Source organism: Meles meles, chromosome 3, assembly GCF_922984935.1.
Source record: "Meles meles chromosome 3, mMelMel3.1 paternal haplotype, whole genome shotgun sequence".
NCBI lineage: Eukaryota > Metazoa > Chordata > Mammalia > Carnivora > Mustelidae > Meles > Meles meles.
Genome location: NC_060068.1, coordinates 66,636,788 through 66,658,722, shown reverse-complemented (window position 1 = coordinate 66,658,722; position 21,935 = coordinate 66,636,788).

Here is a 21,935-nt window from a genome sequence, read left to right as displayed (position 1 = left end):
TTCCCTTAGTGAAGAAGCTCAATGCTCCTTCTTCCCCCTTCCCAAACACACATACACACATACACACACAGCCCTGTTAGCAGTGAGTGCCTTTCTCAGCCTTGCTTTCCAGAGAGAGCCAGTACTCCATACTTTTCCTTCCAACTCCCTCCCTCCTTCTTGTCACTACTGGATATTGATCTCATAGATTATTTTAAGCTAGGAACTTTGATAGTCAAAGATAAGTAAGTACATGATACCATTTTAATAATATTTGCATTTTAATGGTAGACTCCTAGATTTACAAATTTTAGCCCAAATCAACCAATTTCTTATAGTGGATTGTGAAGTACAATGCAGATTATATTTTGAGATATAAAGACAATTAATCCATGTAAATTATATCCTCATTTTGATTCACATGTAGAGGAGGCAATATGCTGTGGTAGAGCATGATCTTTGGGATTCACTAAGACACTTTAATATCTCTTATGTAATATGGAAGTTGCTTAATATTTCTTACTCCCATTTCCTCACTGATGAAGTAAAAATAATGATAAACATATTCATAAATTTCATGAAAATTAAAAATAAATTGTATAAGAAAATTTTTAGCATATAGTTGTACTCCAACAATATGATATATGGAGCTATATAATTATATGTTATATAATATAAACAGATTGTATATAATACAATTATATATTATTGTATATAATACTTTTGACACCTCAATCAAATTATCAAATCGAGTCTAAGCAACATTAAGTGCTCAAGCTCTACAAACTCTATGAAAAAGTATTAGCTATTCTTGATGATTTTCCTTCTAACTTTGTATGTGTTGTTTAGATATTCTTGTGTACATATTAAAATCACTTACCTAAAGGTCTAGGCTGTTAAGTAACTGCTATTTCACACCATGGCAATTATTTGAAATTCTCTTATTTACACATGACTGAAATGAGTATTGTATGTCACCATGATAGTTTCAAAGATTTGGTCATGGTGTCTTTCTAAGAAATTAAAAGCTGTGTTGCTTTGGGAATAGTACACTCCTACAATGAAATTGACACACGTTTTGTGTTGATAGATTTATCTATTTCTCTGATTATTCTTGTCTTTTCTAAATTGCTATTTTCCCTTTCCTCGTTATTCTCTCTATCCTTTCTTTAGTTTTGCCTTTTTATCAAATTAGAACCACCTTCTTACCTTTTCATTATCCATCTGCAAACTCCCAAGTTTTCCCTTGTCCTAATCAGACTATAATTTCAACAGATATTCATTTATATCTAACTTTATTTTATGTAAATGGCTATGGAATAAAGTGTATGTATTGATTAAAAGATTAATTATGTCCATATCCATGCTTACCTGTGTCACTGTTGATTCTTTATGAAGTTCTGTATATAAATTCCTTTTCAGTATATTTAAATTCTCTCAAATTCCAAAAATTTGTAAGCAAGTACAAACTCTAAACATTTTTAAAGGGACTGAGTGTCAATTCTAGCAAAATTCTATTGCATGGCAATCCTGCTAGCCATGGAGCAGGTTGTAAAGAGAGGGCTCACTAGAAATGAGGGAGGTTAGTTTTGCCCAGAGATCATAGTCAGAGTTCTCCCCACAGAGCTGGCTGCTTAATCACCTCTTTGGAGCTGGGCTGAACCAGAAGAAAGCATAGAACACAGGTTTAGAGCAGGACTTGATGGCTATATCTGGCATAAATGAAGATGATATGAAGTTGAGTATGATTAAAGGCACAAAAAAATGTGAGCATGAACATAAATGTGTATGTATCCACAATTTTCCCATCCTGCTTTCCTAAGTACTTTAAGCCCCAAACTGGTAAGTGTTACCTGACTAATTAAAAGAAAGAAAGAAAGAAAGAAAGAAAGAAAGAAAGAAAGAAAAGAAAAGACAACACTTGGTATGTATTTATATATGTTCCTAAAGCTTTTCAGTTTCCTTTTCATCTAAAATAGTATTTTTTCAATTATCAGATATATAAAGACAATTTTTGGAAAGAAATATATGTCAGAACTCATTCTGCTAAGTAAGATAAAAATCTTTTTGGGAGGACATGACATATTAATTGTTAAGTTACACTGTAACATGTTAAAATGTATATACCTTTAGTACATTAAAATGAATACACACAACAAACAAATAGTGATATAATACTGGACTTGGAAGAGTGAGAAACCAGGCAGGTTATGTAGACTAGGGAGGCATATACCTGTATTGCAGTTCAAAGACATAGGTTATAAATAGCTTCCACAGACAAGAGACTATAAAAAGAGCAAAAGAGAGTTGATAACAGAATGTTGAGAATTATTTGCATTTGAGGATAAAAACAGAGAGAAAAAGATAAATGAATTATTCAGAGAAGAATCAAGGTTATAAAGGGAGAAGGGGGAAAAAAGGCTTTGTTGAGCAGTACTGGAGAATCCAAAGTAAGGAAAAAATATACATAAATGTGTGTGTGTGTGTGTGTGTGCATGTGTGTATGAATGTTTATTTGTTTATTTGTGGCCAGTGGTCTCAGATTGACCTGAGAAGTCCAGGAGAAAGAACTTCAGAAAAACAGAAAAGTATTCGGGATTGCCAACCTTGGAGAATTCAATTTCAATTCAATGGTTGAAGTGAGATAATGAGGAAGTAGAGAAATGAAGGAAAGGAGGTATAGGATGGAACAAGGCTGGAGAGTAAAGTGAGATCATTTTGAAAATAGAAAATCCTGGCAAACTGGATAGGCAGTGGCGATTGTGCCAACAGACAGAGAGGACTTCAACATTTTAAAAGGAAGAAGGTAATTGATGGAAGAGAGAGGACAAAATTATGGACTTGACAGTCAGTTTAAATGTTAATGGAGAGTTCTCAAGTGCTTGGGAATAGCTGCTGACAGGAACTCAGGATACGTCAGTTTTAACTATCACCCGTAAGCAGATGAGTCCCAAATACTGTCTCTCGATTTAACCTTTCCCCTGAACTCCAGTTGGGTGGGTGGGCTTGTCACTCAGGGATACAAGTGCAGCAACCATGCTCCCATCCAAGTTATCCTGCTATTATCAGTCTACAGACACATATCTATTTCTGTCTGTCAATTTGTCTCTGTTAGCTTCACCACACCCTTCCTTCTCTTTTCCACTTGCCTTCTAAAAATACATTACTTGATACATGGACAGGATCATTACATGTGATTTGAAACCTAGAACCTAGAAAAGGAAAAGGTTTGAATGAATGAATAGATCTATCAATGGAGGGATGGATGAATGGACGGTGATTGAATTTACTGATCACTTATTATCTGTCAAATATTATTCTAGTCCTCTTATGTACCAAAGTGACAAGAGGCAAATTTTCTGTCTCTGCTTCATTGTTAGAGATAGACAAAAAAAAGTTTTACATGCCCACTTGTGAAAAACGCTAAGGAGATAGGGAAAGCTGCAGGAGAGAAATGAGAATGGCACACGGCAAGAGCAGTTGTTGACTGGTGGACCAGGAAACGCCACTATGCAGATCTGGCATTTGACCAGGAAGGTAAATGAAATGACAAAACAAACCAGGCAGGTATTTGGAGGAAAAGTTTTCTGGATACAGGGAAGAGCAAAACTCAAAGGCACTATGGCTAGAATAGTCTTAGTTGTTTTAAAGTGGTGAAAAGGCCTCAGTAGTTAGAGCAGAAAGAATGAGGAGGAAGGTTAGATAAGAGAGTGAGAGCCCAGATCATAGAGCACTTTTGGATGGAGGGTTGCTAGATTTAGCAAATGAAGATACAAAATGTTCAGTTAAACTTGAATTTTAGATAAACAACTAATGGTTCTAAATATGTATGTTCCATAGATATGAAATTCATGTTGAACTGGGAGTCCTGTATTTTATCTGTAAAAACCCTACAATGATGACATCTTTGGATTTTACTTTGAGTGAGAAGGAAAGATACTGAAGCATTTTCAACAAATAAGTAGAATAATTTGTTGTATGGAAACGAAATCATAGGGATAAACACATGGAGACTGATGGGGGCTGTTGTCGTCAACGCAACAGAGGATGGTGTTGTGCTAGTGTGGGAATACGGAGGGAGATCAGTGGTGGTAGAGGTGACAGGTTAGGTTTACGATGGAAGAGAAAGGAGTCAAAAATGCCAAGGTTTCTTGCTTGAGGAACTGGTGAAACAGAGCTGATATGTCCTGAAATGAGAAAGAAAGAAGAACGTTTAAGGTTGAAGATCAAAATTAGGGTCATTTCTAACAACATTTTTGAGGTATAGGTCCGATACCATAAATTTTAACCCATATGTGTTTCTAATTTAATGATTTTTAGTAAACTTAGAGTTGTGCAACCATCAATCTGAGTAGATGGGACCTGGGTTATAAATGTCCCCATCATCTGTCCTTTGGTGAGATAATTCTGAGTTTCAGAATAACAAAAAAAGCTGACTGGTGTTGAGTCAACAGAAAATCAAAGCAAAGCAAAGGGCGGAAATTGAGATGTATAGAAGATCTATTTCTAAGAGTGTTGCTGCGAGGCAGAGCAGAGAAGTGCGGTCGTGGTAAGTAGACAGAGATAAGCAGTGAGAGAGCTTATTCCTCCTCAAGGGAGGAATTTGTTTTAAAGATGGAGAGTATTACATTGTGTTTGTCTAGTGGAAACACTGAGGATACAGGAGACAGAGGGAGAATCGCGGGAATGAGGTCTTTGAGGAAATGAGGAGGGATTTGATTAGGGACAAGTACAGAAGCACAGACTTTGTAACAATTTAACAGGGGAATACAGAGATTCTGACAGGAGCACATTGGCACATTTCGTAGTGTGGATATAGGATTTGAAGAATAAATTCAGTCCTGAATATCTACAAAGCAGACAGTCCATCTTCTACTTGAACCCACCAACAACACTGAATATTTATATTTTAGAACAACCCATTCCATTTCAGTCAGTCCTAGAGTATCATCATTTCTTCCCATGATACAGAGCCAATGAGTATAGAGTGGAACCTGGGTATGGGTCTTGGGTATGGGTAGAAGAGACATACTTGCTGCAAAATAAGAAGCAGCCAAAATTATGCATGCAGTGAAAAAGATAATTTTGGCCTTCAAAAGTGTTAACAGACAAATTAAGTTACCAAAAAAAAAGGGGGGGGGGATGCCTGGGTGGCTCAGTGGGTTAAGCATCTGCCTTCTGCTCAGGTTCTGAGATCAAGCCCTGTATCAGGCTCTATCTCAGTAGGGAGCCTACTTCTCCCTCTGCCTGCTTTTCCCCTGCTTGTGCTCTGTCTCTCTATCTCTATGACAAATAAATAAATAAAATCCTTTAAAAAATATAATATAATTTCTCTAGCATAGAAATATCAGTAGTATTTTATCCTATATCTGAAATTCTCATATTTTTTTATTTGTTTGGAGTTGAATGCTGAGATAAAGGTCTTAATACACAGTCTTATTAAAAAAGAATCTAAAGCAAAACCACAGCGAAGATAAAGCATTGCAATAAAGATTGGAGGACTGGTCATTTTAGGTTTTGCTTTGTTTTCCCTGCCAGTATCAGCCTGTACATAACTCCTGTCAACTCTAAAGACAATACTGATGTATGTTAACATTTAATGAGTACCTGCTGTGGTCAGACACTGGTAGATGCTAGAGATAAAAATGAGTTAGACACTCTCTATCCCCATAAAGCACACAAACAATTGCAGCAGAGAATTATTTAAAAACTGTAAGGAAAAGTAGGTGACTCCAACAGAGTACATAATGACTTTATCTAGGAGAAGTCAGTTAGGTCATGATGGAACAGGAATCCTATAAAAAGGGCTTTCAAAAATGAAGACATAGACTAAGAAGGAGCATTTCAGACAAGGAGCCAAAGTCACTTGACTTCTTTTGGACTTAGTTATCTCTCTGAGTAGTTGGGCTACAGAAAGATTTTCAAACTCTGTTCAAGGCATCTCTCATAAGCCAGAGGAGCTAAAGAGAACTCAAAGAAACAGAAATCAGGAGGAGCAATGAGGGCTCTTGTCTTCTCCCTTCTACTTCAAACAGAGATATCTTTAGAAATGTAAAAGGAATGCCATTAATTTAAAAAATATATTTACGAAAAATCACTGGGTTCTGTGATCTATAAGGTTTTAGACCTAACATCCCATGGAAAAATCTGTGAGTGCTTCTGCATTCATTGGTCCTATTTTGTTCATCTCCAGAAAAGAAATCATGATCTGGGGACTACAACATTGCTGCTAATTATGAGGGGGAACAGGAAGAAAAGGAAGTGTTGGGCCTTGGAGGGGGTGGACAAAAAAGACAAAGAAAGGCGCTGGACGTAGACGAAATAATCCACTGAAAAGCAAAGACAGAAAAGGAACTAGAAATATACTATAAACTTTGCTTAAGACTAGATTTTGTCTCTGGAATATCAATTGAATGTTAAAATAAAAATGATAAAGTTATAATTATAAAATATATACACATACATGCAAACATATTCATATATTTATGTGCATATTTTATGCGGGCACTAATGATTTATAAAATGCTAATAGGAGAGAATGTGTAATATCTAAATCCGTGACCCATGCCCTCTAAAAGTAGTCCAGAAAACAAGATAAGAAAATAATTGCCTGATATAGTTTATAAAACACACAAAGAAGAAACATGAGGATGGGGTATTTCTAGAATTCATTTTATCTATCGCTGAACCCAATTTCAAAATGCAAACTGGTTAAATGAACACCTCACATCTCCTCACACAAAGAATTCGGCTCATTCAAAGCTGGTTTTGCAGTGGTCATAAATTCTCGTTTGGACAAGTTAGAATTTTATCTAAAGCAATTTTTGAAATTTGTAATTTCGTTAAAAATATATAGGTAAGCTACTTTTTAGATAAGCTTGGGGGTACAATGTAGATTTTTACATTAAGTACATGTCTTTGTGCTCTCTGGTCTCCTCGCTCAGTTCCTCTCTTTCTCTCTCTCTCTCTCTTTTTTTTCATTCCAGAGACCACACAATCTATTTGACACTGAAGATTAAAGAAAACACAGGTGAGAAACTTGACACTTAGGAACTCCAGTTTTCCTAAAGGTTTTGCTTAAGAAATGTCTTAATATTTCACAGTATGTCAACATTCTTATGTCATTCTATCATGTAGAGTTAGTTATACGCCTTTCTTTTATATGGCTTGCCTCATAAGTTTACCAATTACAATGTTAACTTCTTTGAATATTTTGGTCTTCAGACCTTACCTTGTGTCATGAGATCATAAATTAAAAATGCCTTTTTTAAATGAAGAAATTGCACTGTATAAATTTATTTTGTGTTCTTTATTTACACCATTTTTCATGACAATGTAATAAAATAACTATTGCTTACAAAAATATTCCAATAGATTTTTATAAGAAATATTAACGAACCTTGTTTTATCCCATATGTGTAAAATAAGTATATATCTTTGGAACTGGAATCAAAAGTAAAATTTTTTTATGTATTTTTAAAAGCCATTTACCCAATATTGTCTACTGTGACTAAATCCAAATGACACTACTCTATTTTGCAGCTAGACTAACTTTGTGACTTTGAAATGTGTTCTTCACATTGCTTTTTATATGACATCAATTTCACTGTGCACCAGAGGTGACTGAGAAACATATTTTGTTGGTTAAAAATATTGCAGTAAGCGACTGTCCTCCCCGCAATTTTCAAATAAGAATCAATCAAATCTTGTGTGGTGATGTGCAAATTTTCAGTCAATTTTAACTGGTTTGCCTCTTCTGAAGGTTAAGGTAGTTTAATGGTTGAAAGCACATTGCAGTGAAGCTGGCTGCGGAAGTCAAAGGGTAGAGGATTAGGATTTCATTTCCTTTTAGCTGCCGCCATGTCTGTTTTCTGTCCAGGCTGCCTCTTGCTGCCGTTTAACCCATGCTTTTAAAGACAAGAGGGGTTGAGAACTTGAGGGCCTCTGGCTTCATTTTAACAAGGCGTCACTAGCACTTTGGTACATAATTTGTCATAAATGTCAGAGGTCACTGAATGCTCGAAACCTACAGCCGGCAGATGGTCATTATGACAGCAGTTATGTTTCAAAGGCAAAGGATGTTTTGTGGTATTTACTTTAGTGTGTTAGTGTTACACCTCAGAGTATATCTGAAAAGATTCGAGGTTAAAACAAAACATCCTTGTGGTTGACCATTTCGGCAGCAGGAACAAAAGATGGACCAGTTTTCCAAAGATATTCTATTTGGTTATTCTGACCTAAAATTTAAAAATTTTTGCCTCATCATGTTCAAACACTTACGGATTTCCCAGTTCTCACTTCTGAGAATTAGTAAAAACAAAGTTAAGTAAAAAAGCAAATTATTCAAATGTGTTAATGTGAACTTCTATATCCAGCCAGATTATTGAAATTGTAGAAAATAAGATCTGTAGATGAATTTCTATACCACGGCTAAATATTATCTAATAGCAGCATCAGATAAACAAATAGAAAATATTAGATTTCAACTATACTTCTAAATTGGTTATTTTTTAAACTTTTATTAAAAAATTTTTTTTTGAAACAGAGTATGAGGAGGGTCAGGGGAGGGGAAGAGGGAGAGAGAAAGAGAGAAACCCAAGCAGATCCACACTCAACACAGAGCCTGACTCAGGGCTTGATCTCATGACCTTGAGATCAGGTCCTGAGCTGAAATTAAGAGATTGGAAACACCCTGAGTACCGAGGCACCCCTAAATCTGTTAGTTTAAATGTTAATAATTTGCTTATCATTTTGCCTGCTCTTTAACTAATGACATTTTTTACCAAACAACTTTAATAGTTCCTAAGAGCCAAAATTGAAAGCAAGTCTCAAATCCTGCTGTATTCTCATTAGACACTCCCAGCAGAAACAATGAAGTGTTTGTGTTAAACAGAGAGGTCCACCATTTCACAATACCTTGTCGTTCTTTTTTTTTTCTTTTTTAAGATTTTATTTATTTGTTTGAGAGAGAGACAGTGAGAGAGAGCTTGAGCAAGGAGAAGGTCAGAGGGAGACACAGACTCCCTGTGGAGCTGGAAGCCCGATGCGGGACTCAATCCCCGGATTGCAGGATCATGACCTGAGCTGAAGGCAGTCGCTTAACCAACTGAGCCACCCAGGTGCCCTACCTTGTTGTTCTTAAAATCATGAATTAAGCTACCAGAAGTCTGGGACACAGACTAGTCAGATACATATTTCTACTAAACTTCACGACCATGAAGATAGAAGTTGGGTGAAAATAAAAAAAAGAGACAAAGTGTACTATTGAATGCCCGAGTATGTGGAGGATATGAACGGTGATCTCCTAATAAAGGCAATAAATGATACAGACCTGGGAGAAGATGCTGACAGAACTGTGTGGCCTCTATCTCTCCACATATCTGAGAACATCAACTCCATTAAAACTTGAACTTCCTGGCAGTGCCTGGGTGGCTCAGTGGGTTAAGACCTCTGCCTTCGGCTCAGGTCATGATCCCAGGGTCCTGGGATTGAGCCCCGCATCGGGCTCTCTGCTCAGCAGGGAGCCTGCTTCTTCTTCTCTCTCTGCCTGCCTCCCTGTCTATTTGTGATCTCTGTCTGTCAAATAAATAAAATCTTTTTTTAAAAAAAGTGCTTTAAAAAAAACTTGAGTCATTTATGGTTTGTCTCCCTCCCAATCCCATCTTGTTTCATTTATTCTTCTCCTATCCCCCTACCCCCCCATGTTGCTTCTCCGTGTCCTCATATCAGGGAGATCATATGATAGTTGTCTTTCTCCGATTGACTTATTTCACTAAGCATGATACGCTCTAGTTCCATCCACGTCGTCGCAAATGGCAAGATTTCATTTCTTTTGATGGCTGCATAGTATTCCATTGTGTATATATACCACCATAAATGACTCTTAATCTCACAAAACAAACTGGGGGTTCCTGGGGGGAGGTGGGATTGGGAGAGGGGGAGCGGGCTATGGACATTGGGGAGGGGAGGTGAACCATAAGAGACTATGGACTCTGAAAAACAACCTGAGGGTTTTGAAGGGTCAGGGGTGGGAGGTTGGGGCAACCTGAGGGTTTTGAAGGGTCAAGGATGGGAGGTTGGGGGAACAGGTGGTGGGTAATGGGGAGGGCACGTTTTGCATGGAGCACTGGGTGTTGTGCAAAAAGAATGAATACTGTTACGCTGAAAAAATAAATAAAATGGAAAAAAAAAAACTTGAACTTCCTATTTAAAATGTTTCACTAATGTTGCTGATAATTTTACCTCACAGAAGATACAAGGGGAGAAAGAATTGTTACTCTGTACTTCACTCTGATCTAGAAGAAAGAATTGGGTAATGATCTGAAAGTGGCAACGACCTTGGGAGAAATTAAGATAGGATTCAGTTGGAATTAAGTTTAGCTGCATGCAAAAGAAAATCCAAATTAACTGACATAGTGTGTAAGATTTGAATCTTTGCTGAAAAAGTCCGAAGGTTGTAAATTCTTCAGGGTAGGGTAGCAACCTCACATTAATGCAGATTCCAGTCTCTCTCAGCCTTTCATTCAAAACAGAATCGATTAAGAACATGGACATAGGGGCGCCTGGGTTTCTCAGTGGGTTAAAGCCTCTGCCTTCAGCTTGGGTCATTGTCCCAGGGTCCTGGGATTGAGCCCCGCATCAGGTTCTCTGCTCCTCGAGGAGCCTGCTTCCTCCTTTCTCTCTCTGCCTGCCTCTCTGCCTACTTGTGATCTCTGTCTGTCAAATAAATAAATAAAATCTTAAAAAAAAAAAAAAAAAGAAGAACATGGACATAGAATCTAACTTCACCACTTTCTAGTTGTTCAGTCTTTGGCAAGTCACTTCACTTCTCTGTGCCTCCATATCTACATCTGTAAATAGATTATAATGACTAGTTATAAATTACTTTAATGGAATTGTTAATTGGAACTGTGCGTTGTAATTTGTAATAAGTCCTCGGAAGTAACAGTAGCTAACATTTAATGAGTGTTTCTCATGCCTAGGTGCTGTTCTTTTTAACTCTTTATTTGCTAAGTCAGGTTCGGATGATAAGAGGCAACATCCATGTGGCTATGTGGCTCTATGAACCCTGCTCATGAGAACTGTGTAAAGAAATGGAGATCTCCATCTCATATGATTACTATTTGCATGTGAGTTGCATGTGAGTTGACATACGCAAAGCATAAAGAGTAATTCCTGGCATATGACAAATGCTTCATATCCAGCTGACCATGATTATTGCTGCTGCTTTTCTGATGGGGCCCTCTTAATCAGTCCGAGATGACAGCTAGAGTACCAGTAATTTCAACTTCATTAAAAGGAAAGTTTATATCACCTTCCTTTAAGGACACTTTCTTTATACACATAACATAATCTCTACTTACATCCAATTGGCCATGATTTAGGCCATGAATGTGAGAAATGTGGTCTTTATTCTATACCTCATTAAAACGTGTGGAATTTATCACCGAGGAAATAAAGAAAAATTAAACATTGAGAGGAACAACCAAGAGTTAGCTGTTATATGTCATCTATGAGTTCATAAAAGTGTGAAAATTTCCCATTGGAGATTCTTAAACATGTACCTTAGGCTTTAAGAAAGCCATTGATAAAATAAAGCAACATTGTAGGCATGATCTGGTGTCTAGAACTCCCTCTCTCAGCTCCCAAAGATGATTCTTATGGGCAGAACGATTGAGCAAAACAAAAATAAAAATAAAATCTATGAAGAAATAAAGAAGAACTGGTCTCAGAAACCATAGAGGTTTTGTGAGCTGAGATTTATAAATACAAAATGTCATGGATCTTTGTGACCATCACCAAGGAGAGAAAGTCGAACACAAAAGAAAGTTTTAAGGGCAAGACTGGAAACAGGGAAGTCTACTTCAGCTATGCTTGGGATGCAAAAATGGACAAAAAGGGAAAACCACTTGTTCTGAGAAGATGAAAGTAAAGCACAGAATTGTGAATCTCTTAGTCTTCATTTTCAACCTTCAATAAAGACTCTTTATACTGAGAAAAGTGTAACAAATATCACCGAGACAATTACTTTAGTCAGCGGTGCCTTCCTTGTACTGTGCTTTGCACATACTGTTTCTACGTCTGGAATATCTTTCTTCTCATATTCACTCATGAAACTCTCCCTCCGACTTCAAAAGCTAGTTCAAACAATAATCCTAGAAAGCCCAGAGATAGTCAGAGAGTTTTAAGAAGACACATCTGGCAGAGAATATCCAAGTTCCTTTCCTCACAGTGAGGGCATAAGGCCAGCTAAGGGTAGCCAGATGGATCAGACTCAGAATTTTCTCCAGGTGCTAGAGCTCCTCTTCAGCAAGAAGGTCAGGAACAGATAGATTCAGCCAGTGAGTAAATGCCAAAATGGTGACAAAATGGGTAGGAAAGTCCATTGAGATGAACGCAGCTTAACTAATGGTTTACATTAGGCAGAAATATTACAAAAAGATAGTAGTTTCATTTACTATGAGCTTTAATAATGAATTCAATATGAGCTTTAGTGATTTCCGCAAATGCCTTTGGATATCTTAAAAAATGTCTCTGATTATCTTAAGTTGTCTTTTCTAGTTGCCAGCTTCAATTTCCTCAACTGCAAATGGACTTCCAAGGCAAGTTAGGGCAATTAGGTAAGAGAATGTATCTCAAACTCTGCTTCGTTGCTGGCACAAAGTGTTTGCTCAATACCTTATAGCTGTAAAACTTATGAATAGGTTTAATACCTTGCCTATAATAAATGAGATGAATCCACAGGGTCCCAATTGTCAAAAAGAAAATGGTTTTATGTCCACTTGAATGAGTTGCATACCCAGAGCTGAAACCCCTGTGCTTCTCCTCATTCTACTCCCCACCGGGGTCCCTTTTCTGACCTCTCTGTCTCTGCCAATGTCTTCACCTTTTCCAGGTTATTCAGGCTCAAATATTTAAAGTCCCATTTGAATCTTTCTTCCTCATCCTTGCATCCTTTCACTTGTCAAGGTATAGAGATTCTAAATGCACCGTGTCACTCACATCCATTCCTGTTAACAGAGTTCAAGTCCTCATTTCTTCTCTCCTGGATGGTTTAAAACCATCCTAACTGCTCTTTCACCTTTTGAGCCTCACCACCACTAATGCATCCCCCAGAATTCTTCCTGGATTTCAGCTCATTCACTTCAACCCATCATTTCAACCTGTCAGTATCAATCAAAATCCTAATTCTGTCCTCTACAACTTATTATCCTTGCATCCCCCACCTTTGCTTTCTATATCATCCTCCATATCATATCATTAAAATAACAGGCAAAAGACAAAGCAGCCAGCTCTACTAACACAACTGAAAACAATTTCCGAGGTCAATAGCAATTTGAACCAAATTATTTAAATAAATATTTCTCGAAGTCCTTCCATCTATAATGTGGTACAATGTAGAAAAGCATTTCAGTCTTGAAGGGCACACAGCCATGGTTTGAAGCTCTGGTTTTCCACATAAGAGTAATGTAGGAAGGAATTTTTGGTCCACTGAAGAGGCAAAATGGGAATATTTTATCTACCTTACAAGCTTCAATGTTAATTAATAGCATTATCAGGAAAGGCAATCTAGTTCAGTTTTCAGAATATGGTGTTTAATAGTTTTGTTTTGTTTTGTTTTGTTTTCTAAAAATTAAGCATCATGCTGAATCTGCAGAGATACAAAGAGTGAGACTCACCTCCTGTTCTCAGAAAACTTCAGAGTTCAGTAGAAGGGGATTACAGATGTGATAAGAACAGTACACAAATATGAATGAAAAGGCTAAGTGTGGCAAGTCCCAGTGCAATGCAATGGGACTCAACACCATGGTCACAACTGTCCTGAGGGTTGGGTCTCCTTGATTATTCCTGATCATGAATCAAGGGCCATGAGGAATCATTGAAAGTTTTTAAAGAGGAAGTTAAATGATTAGAGCCAATTCTGGGAAGGCTCCATCAAGAGCAACATGTAGGTTGTATTAAAAGAATAGGAAGAACCTGTACCCCCGGGGATAAAAATACATTATATGTTTATAAAAAAAAAATTGGAGGGGGAAGCGAACCATAAGAGACTATGGACTCTGAAAAACAACCTGAGGGTTTTGAAGGGTCAGGGGTGGGAGGTTGGGGGAACAGGTGGTGGGTAATAGGGAGGGCACGTTTTGCATGGAGCACTGGGTGTTATGCAAAAACAATGAATACTGTTATGCTGAAAAAATAAATAAATTAAAAAAAAAAGATTAGGAAGAAAAGATCAGATTAAAAGATACTAACATTATTTCTTTTATCTCACTTGACTCTTATGCTGAGTCCACTGCTGCTTCTTTCCTGATCTCTCTCCTCCATTGTCTTCGAATTCCCTCTCTCTCACAACCTTGTCCAAATCTTTCGTTACGTCTCAATCTCATTTCCGACTCCTTTTTCTTTACTTCTGTAGTAACTATTGATGTTTCCTAAATTCTGTTACAACTCCCATTTCATATCTTCCATTACACTTTCCTTAAATGATTTTATTTGGACTCAAGAGCTCAAATCCTGCCTGTATCTTGGTAACTCCCTAAACTTAAGTTTCTTGAAAGAATTGCTCTTGAGCTGGAGATTTATATCCACCTGCCTCCTCAACTTCCACAAGTGAATTCTCAATTACTCCTAACTCAAGTCAAATTAGGTGCCACCTTCACAATGAACTCTCACTCACTCCTCCGTTCATTTGTTTGGCTAAAAGTGTTTGAGCCTATGCTAAGTACCAGGTACTATTACAGGCATGGGGGCCTTGCCAGTGAACAGAGTTATCAATCCTTGCAGAACTTACCTCAGATTCACCCTGGCGATGGATTTTCAGTATTGTGATTCTCATCTTGACAATACCCCCCACCCTAACCAACTGTTTCTAGTCCTTAGGAGGTTACTCTCTGATGTCTTCAAGATAGAAATCAAGCTTCTTAGAACAACATTTAAAAAACAAAACAAAAGAAAAGACAGATTTATGATCTAGTCCCTGCTGACAGATTAAGGTCACTCTTTTTTTTCTTTGGCCATAAATTGTAATTTACATAATTTGTGATTCATCATTTGAGCAATGCTCTAGCTCACTCTTGGCCTTTGCCCTTGCTGTTTCCTGTCTGGAGAATTTCCTCTTCTTCACCCATGCCCCATCCAACTAGTGCTTGCTCAGTCTTTGAAACTCACCCAAAATGTCAGCTCTTCCATGATCATTCTCCCATTTCCCAGGATGGATTAAGTCAACTTCTCTATATTCCTATGAATATTTTATATACCCCAATTATATAGCTTATCCAAATCTATTATAAGTACTTACTTCTGCATCATGTCCCAAATAGTTTCTGAGTTAATAGAGTATGGGGACTTTGGTGTTACTCTCTGATTCCCTGTGCTTTTTGCATTTGCTAATTCTCCAGCTTTAGAGGGTTTTTTTTTTTTAATCTTTTTAAATTTTATTTTTAATTAATTCTTTATACTGAATTTTCCCAATTCAAACTACTATGTGGTTTGTCTCCTGGCTGGACTCTGACTAATATACTCCCTAGCACAATGCTTGGCACATATTGAGAACCAAATAAATTGTGGTTGAATTGCTAAGATAATGGTCAAGGAAAGAGGCCAAAGGTCTGAACTACTATATTGATGAAGAAGGGCTAGGTGGAAAAATCACTGAGGATTCCAACTTTACTAAAGATGGCAACCAATTATGTATGAAGAACAAAACAGAGCTGATGATAAGACCACGATTTTGAGACTGAGAGTCTGGAAAAATGATGGTACTATTAGGAGAAACAGGCAACTAAAAAGGAGAAAAAGATGGTAATTTTAAGTAATTTTTTTTTAAAAAATTCATTTATATCTTGAGAGAATGGTATTTTCTGCAATGTCTCAAGTAGTTAATCAAGTTACTCCAATAACTAAACATAAAATCCAAAGATCTCAATGATTGGCTTAATGGGCAAATTGTCTCTTTCTTGCTTGTACAGCAGCTCAACCCCACGGTTTGGTTTGAGAGCTTTCCCATGGTGATTTAGGGAACCAGGCTTCCTGAATCTATTGTTATACCTCCCCCCACCCAGAATCCCCAGCAGGAGCTTCTGCAGATGGGAGATGACACATCTAGATGCAGATGAGAGAAGATATGAGAAAGAAAACTGGTTTAGGAGTAATGGCTACATGCTTATACCTGTGACATGTTGGAGTTGGAGGGAAAGAGGAGAAAGTAGAGTCCAAACCTCCTTAGTATTACTAGATTACATTTAACTATCCAAGTTTGGGTGAAGTAATCCTAAATGGCCTCACTGTATTGTGAGGTATATGAGAAGAGAGCAAAATCTTCTTTTTTAAGCAATCAAACTTTTGTCTGGGCTTATTTATAAAATTAGTTAACTCACTTGCCCTCAAAATAATGGCTCTGTTCAGTGACAGCTTGGTATATTGCCCATAACTTATAACAGAGAAGCTAGCCACTCTAAATAAAGACTACTGACAAGAAATACTCAGCTTGTGAATGTTAACCTCACAAGTACACTTTACATCATTTAGGGAGAAAAGTTACCTCACCATAATTATACATCAAATGTAACAATAATAACTAACACTTACTAAAACACCACTGTGTGGCACATTGTGTCATGAGTGAAATATATGGATTATTTTATGTAAACCTCACAACTGCCATGGGAAATGCCATTTGGGCCTTCACTATGACCATATATATATATGGTCATATATATATATATATATATGGTCATATATATATATATATATATATTTTTTTTTTTTTTTTTTTCAGTGTTGACAACAGATGGACTTCAATTCTGCATTTCTCTGGAGCCCTTTTTCTTTCTCTACTTAACTCCTGTGCCATGGTAGCTTCCAGAGACTGCCTAGGAGTTACCATGTGGGGACAAATTATAGGAAGAAATGGCATTATTCTTTCTGCTGAGAATGTGCTTTTGTTTAAGAATTCAAATTTCTACCAAAAAACAATCTTGAAAGTTCATGTTATATTAGTATTATAAATATAATGTTTCATTAGAAAGAAAGCTGGCAAATATTTTGCAACATAAGTAGAAATAATAATATCTAACACTTATAAGGAATTTACATGACTTCCCATTGAATTTGGGATTAAATCCAAGTTCTTTGAAAGGAGTTTTCCTCTATAAAATGGCTCTTGAGCTACATTTCTATGTTCTCTTATTTGCTTTTAATATTTCAGTTATAGTAGTTATTTCTTTTTCCTTCAGTTTCTAGAGTATTTTGTATTCTTTTCTATTTTATAGACTTGCCACATAGCTGTTCTTTCTTCTTAGAAAGTTCATTTTTTAAATTTCCTCCCACCTACTCTTTCCCATCTTTCATCTCACTTCTGAAGAGTAATTTTCTCTGAGCACCTAATGTGGACTAGATTCTCCTTATAGTTATTCTTCAACACAGTGTCTTAAGTTACTTCAAAGCATTTATCACAATTTATTATATTTATTTTGTGTGTTTAGTTAGTATGAAAGCCCTGATTCTTAATTCTATCTTTTCTTCATTCATTCAGCAATTCTAATGAAGAAAAGAAAGAGGTAAGAGTGTAGTTAGAGAGATCCAAAAGTCAAATAATTTTATAATATGGAAGAGAATTTTGAACATGTCTGTCTAGTTTGTTACAACAATGTAGAGTTGTTCAATGAAAATTTTCAGAATTTAGTGGATTTAAATAACAACCACTTTATTATATGTTTTGATTTTGTGGGTCAGGAATTTGAATGGTGCCTGGTTGGAAGACTCCTTTTTATTTTTCCATGTACCATGTATTGAGGTAACTTGGTAACATTCAACTTGTCATTAAAAGCCAAGATGGCTTAACTCACATTTCTAGCACCCTAGTGGGGATGGATAGGAAGGGAAGGGAAGGCAAGGCTCATTTGGGAATTTTGACTGGATCATCTTTACTGTGAAGGCCTCTAGTTAATCAGACTTCTTTTCTTTTCTTTCTTTCATTTTAATTGTCATATCTCTCACTTTACTAATTCTCCAAATATATGATTCTGAGACAGACCTTTTCTATGCAGCTAGCTCCAAGAGTAAGTGTTCTCTTCTAGCAAACAAGACAAGCACCATGGCCTTTAATGAATTAGTTCAGCCATAGTGCCATTCCCAGCACTCTCTATTGTTCATAGCAATCTCATAGCCTCCCAAATAGAAAGGGAGGAAAAACTGACCCCACGTTTTCAATGAGAAGTGTTAAAGAATTTTTAACCATGTATTAAAATCTCAACAATAATTAGACTCTCCAAAACTGTGTTAATTGGGTTCTAGACAAACAAGGATCAAAAATCATAATTCTACCATTTAGGGGCATAAAAGAATGAGAAATAGTTCTGTAATAGCATATATGTAATTCCCCAAATCCATTAGTCAGGACTACCTTCAACTGTATTCCTAGAACACTATGAAAGTATTTTTACTATAGGACTTATCGCAGCACATTCAATAATTCCATGTTTCTTCTATTATAATATAGGGGTCTAATAATCAGTGTAATGTTTTGTTGTAGCACAGAGTACATACTCAATAAGTATATATTAAATAGTGAATACTTCATGAGACACAAAACACAGAAAATTGATCTGTAAGTTTAGCACAGAAAATTCTAACAGGAGCTAAACAGATATTTGGAAATTGGGGGATATATTTGTAATAATATTTCTATGTGTAAATCCATTTCGATGTCTAAATTATTAAGTTAGAGAATACACATTTTGAAATCTGTCATTGTCTAATTCATACTGAATATGCATTTCATCTGAAGAAGTTAAGAACTCTACATTTGCTTGCTCCCTCCTGGAGACCTCTAGGAGACCTAAGAAATATTTTAGTCTCCAACACTAGAGAAGAACATAGAGTCCAGACTCAGACAGATTTCACTCAAATCCATTCTTCAATACTTACTAACTCTATGTTTTTTGATGATTTTAAAGTCTTAGTTTCTTCAGCTGTAAAGTGGAAATAATAGTAACTATTTCACGGTGCTGTTGGAAAAAATAACTATTATTCAGGTAAAGCCTTTGGAGAAAAAATATTGTAAGCATTTATCAAAGATACTCCATAATTCTTTGTATTTCAAGCAGAACTGGCACACTTACTTATGAATATGTCTAACTTTGTCCTTTTTATATTTTGAGTTCTTGGAGGTAAACAAACTTGTCTTGTGAAACTCGCTATCCCTTAGAAAATTTAACAATCCTTTGTAATAACAATTTGTATCTTGTTTTTCGGAGTTCTGTCATGTTTATTGTTTATGACCTTTTTAAGGACGCCATAAACGGGGAGGAATCAAGATGGCGGATGTGTAGCAGGCTAAGACGACAGCAGGTCACAGGAGTTCAGTTAGATAGTTATCAAACCATTCTGAACACCTACAAATCCAATAGGAGATTGAAGAGAAGAAGAGCAGCAATTCTAGAAACAGAAAATCGATCACTTTCTGAGAGGTAGGACCTGAGGAGAAGTGAATCCGAAGTGATGGGAAGATAAACCACAGGGGGAGGGGCCGTCTCCCGGCAAGCAGTGGAGCAACGGAGCACAAAATCAGAACATTTAAAAGTCTCCTTCACTGAGGGACATGTTCCAGAGGCTAAGCGGGGGTGGAGCCCTCGTGGGGACAGTGTGGTCTCAGGTCCTGTGGGGTCACAGAAGGATTGGGGGTGTCTGAGTGTAGCAGAGTTCAAAGGTATCAGAGGGTAGAAGCCGGCTACAGAGACAGAGCTGAGGAGTGAGCTCTCAGCTCAGGATTACCTTCAACTGTGATCTGCAGCACATTCAGGCCACTGCTCTTTGAGCAGGGACCCCACAGGTGGCAGATCCAGGGAGACTCACCTTCCTTCTCTGCAGGCAGGAATCTGCTGGGTTTCGAGACTCCAAATGGGGCTGTGTGCCAGAGACATAAACGCTCAGTCACAGGCTGGGTGAGCCCAGAGTGTGGCCAGAGACTAGGGCAATGGGAGTGACTGACCCTTTTTCTCTGAGGGTACAGTGAGGAGTGGGGCCATGAGCTCTTGGCTCCTCTGGGCCAGAGATTGGGAGGCCACCATTTTCATTCCTATCCTCCAGACCTCTATGGAAAGCATTCGGGGACAAAAGCTCCCGAAGGCGAACTGGAAGAGATCAATTAGCTCAGGCCCTGGCAAGGACAGAGCAATTCTGCCTCAGGCAAAGACACTTGAGAATCACTACAACAGGCCCCTCCCACAGAAGATCTGTAAGAACATCCAGCCAAGACAAAGCTCACTGATCAAGGACAACAGCAGAATTCCAGAGGAGGGGAAAGCAAAGCATGGAATTCATGGCTTTCACCCCATGATTCTTTAGTCTTGCAAAGTTAATTAATTTTTTTAATTTTATCTTTTTATCTTATTCTTATTTTTTAAGTTCTACTCTTTCCTCTTACACTGTTTTTTAATCAGTTTATCTTAATAATACCATTCTTTAAAAAAATCTTTTTGAAACTTCATTATTATAGTCAGATTTTATCCTTCATTGTATCTAACTTTATTTTTTGTATAAAAATAGGGATTTTTCTTCTAAAAAATTTTGGGATAAAACTTCTAATGAATCAAAATATTCCCTAAATCTAGCACAGGGCTTTGTTCTAGTCTCCAGCCTGAACAAATTCTCTCCATTTTCTTTTTCTTTCTTTTCCCAACTAACCTACCTTATCAACTCCTTTTTTAGAATTTTTAAAAAATTTTCATCTTTACAGTCATATTCCATCCCTTCATCCTGTTTATCCTTATTTTGGTGTGTGTATATGTGTATTTTTTTTTCTTTCTTTAAAATTTTGGGAGGTAGTTTCTTCTAAGAGACCAAAATACACCCAAAATCAAGTGGTGGCTCTATTCCATTCACCAGTCATATATATATATATATATATATATATATATATATATATATATATGGAATGGAATATATATATATTCCATTCACCAGTCATATATATCTATATCTATATCTATATCTATCTATATCTATATCTATATCTATATCTATATATATATATAACTTCTTTTTACTTCCTTTCTTCTCACCACAATTTCAGGTCTCCTCTGATTTGGTTAATGCACATTTTTCTGGGGTCTTTGCTACCTTTTTAGTATTTTATTCTCTCATTCATATATTCTTATCTGGATAAAATGACAAGGCAGAAAAATTCACTACAAAAAAAAAAAAAAAAAAGAACAAGAGGCAGTACCTAAGGCTAGGGACCTAATCAAAACAGACATGGGTAACATGTGAGATCTAGAGTTCAGAATGATGATTCTCAGGGTGCTGGCTGGGCTCAAAAAAGGCATGGAAGATATTAGAGGAATATGTCTGGAGAAATAAAAACCCTTTCTGGAGAAATAAAAGAATTAAAATCTAACCAAGATTAAATTATTAATGAGGTGTAATAAAAAATGGAGGCTCTAACTTCTAGGATAAATGAGGCAGAAGAGAGAATTAGTAATATAGAAGACCAAATGACAGAGAATAAAGAAGCTGAGCAAAAGAGAGACAGACAACTCCTGGACCATGAGGGGAGAATTCGAGAGATAAGTGATACCATAAGACAAAACAATATTAGAATAATTGGGATTCCAGAAGAAGAAGAAAGAGAGAGGGGGGCAGAAGGTATATTGGAGCAAATTATTGTGGAGAATTTCCCTCATATGGCAAAGGGAACAAACATCAAAATCCAGGAGGTGCAAAGAACCCCCCTCAAAATCAATAAGAGTAGGCCCACACCTTGTCATCTAATAGTAAAACTTACAAGTCCTAGTGACAAAGAGAAAATCCCAAAAACAAGCCGGGTCAAAAAGTCTGTAATATACAATGGTAATAATATTATATCGGCAACAGACTTATCCATAGAGACCTGGCAGACCAGAAAGAACTGGCATGATACATTTAGAACACTAAATGAGAAAAACATGCAATTAATA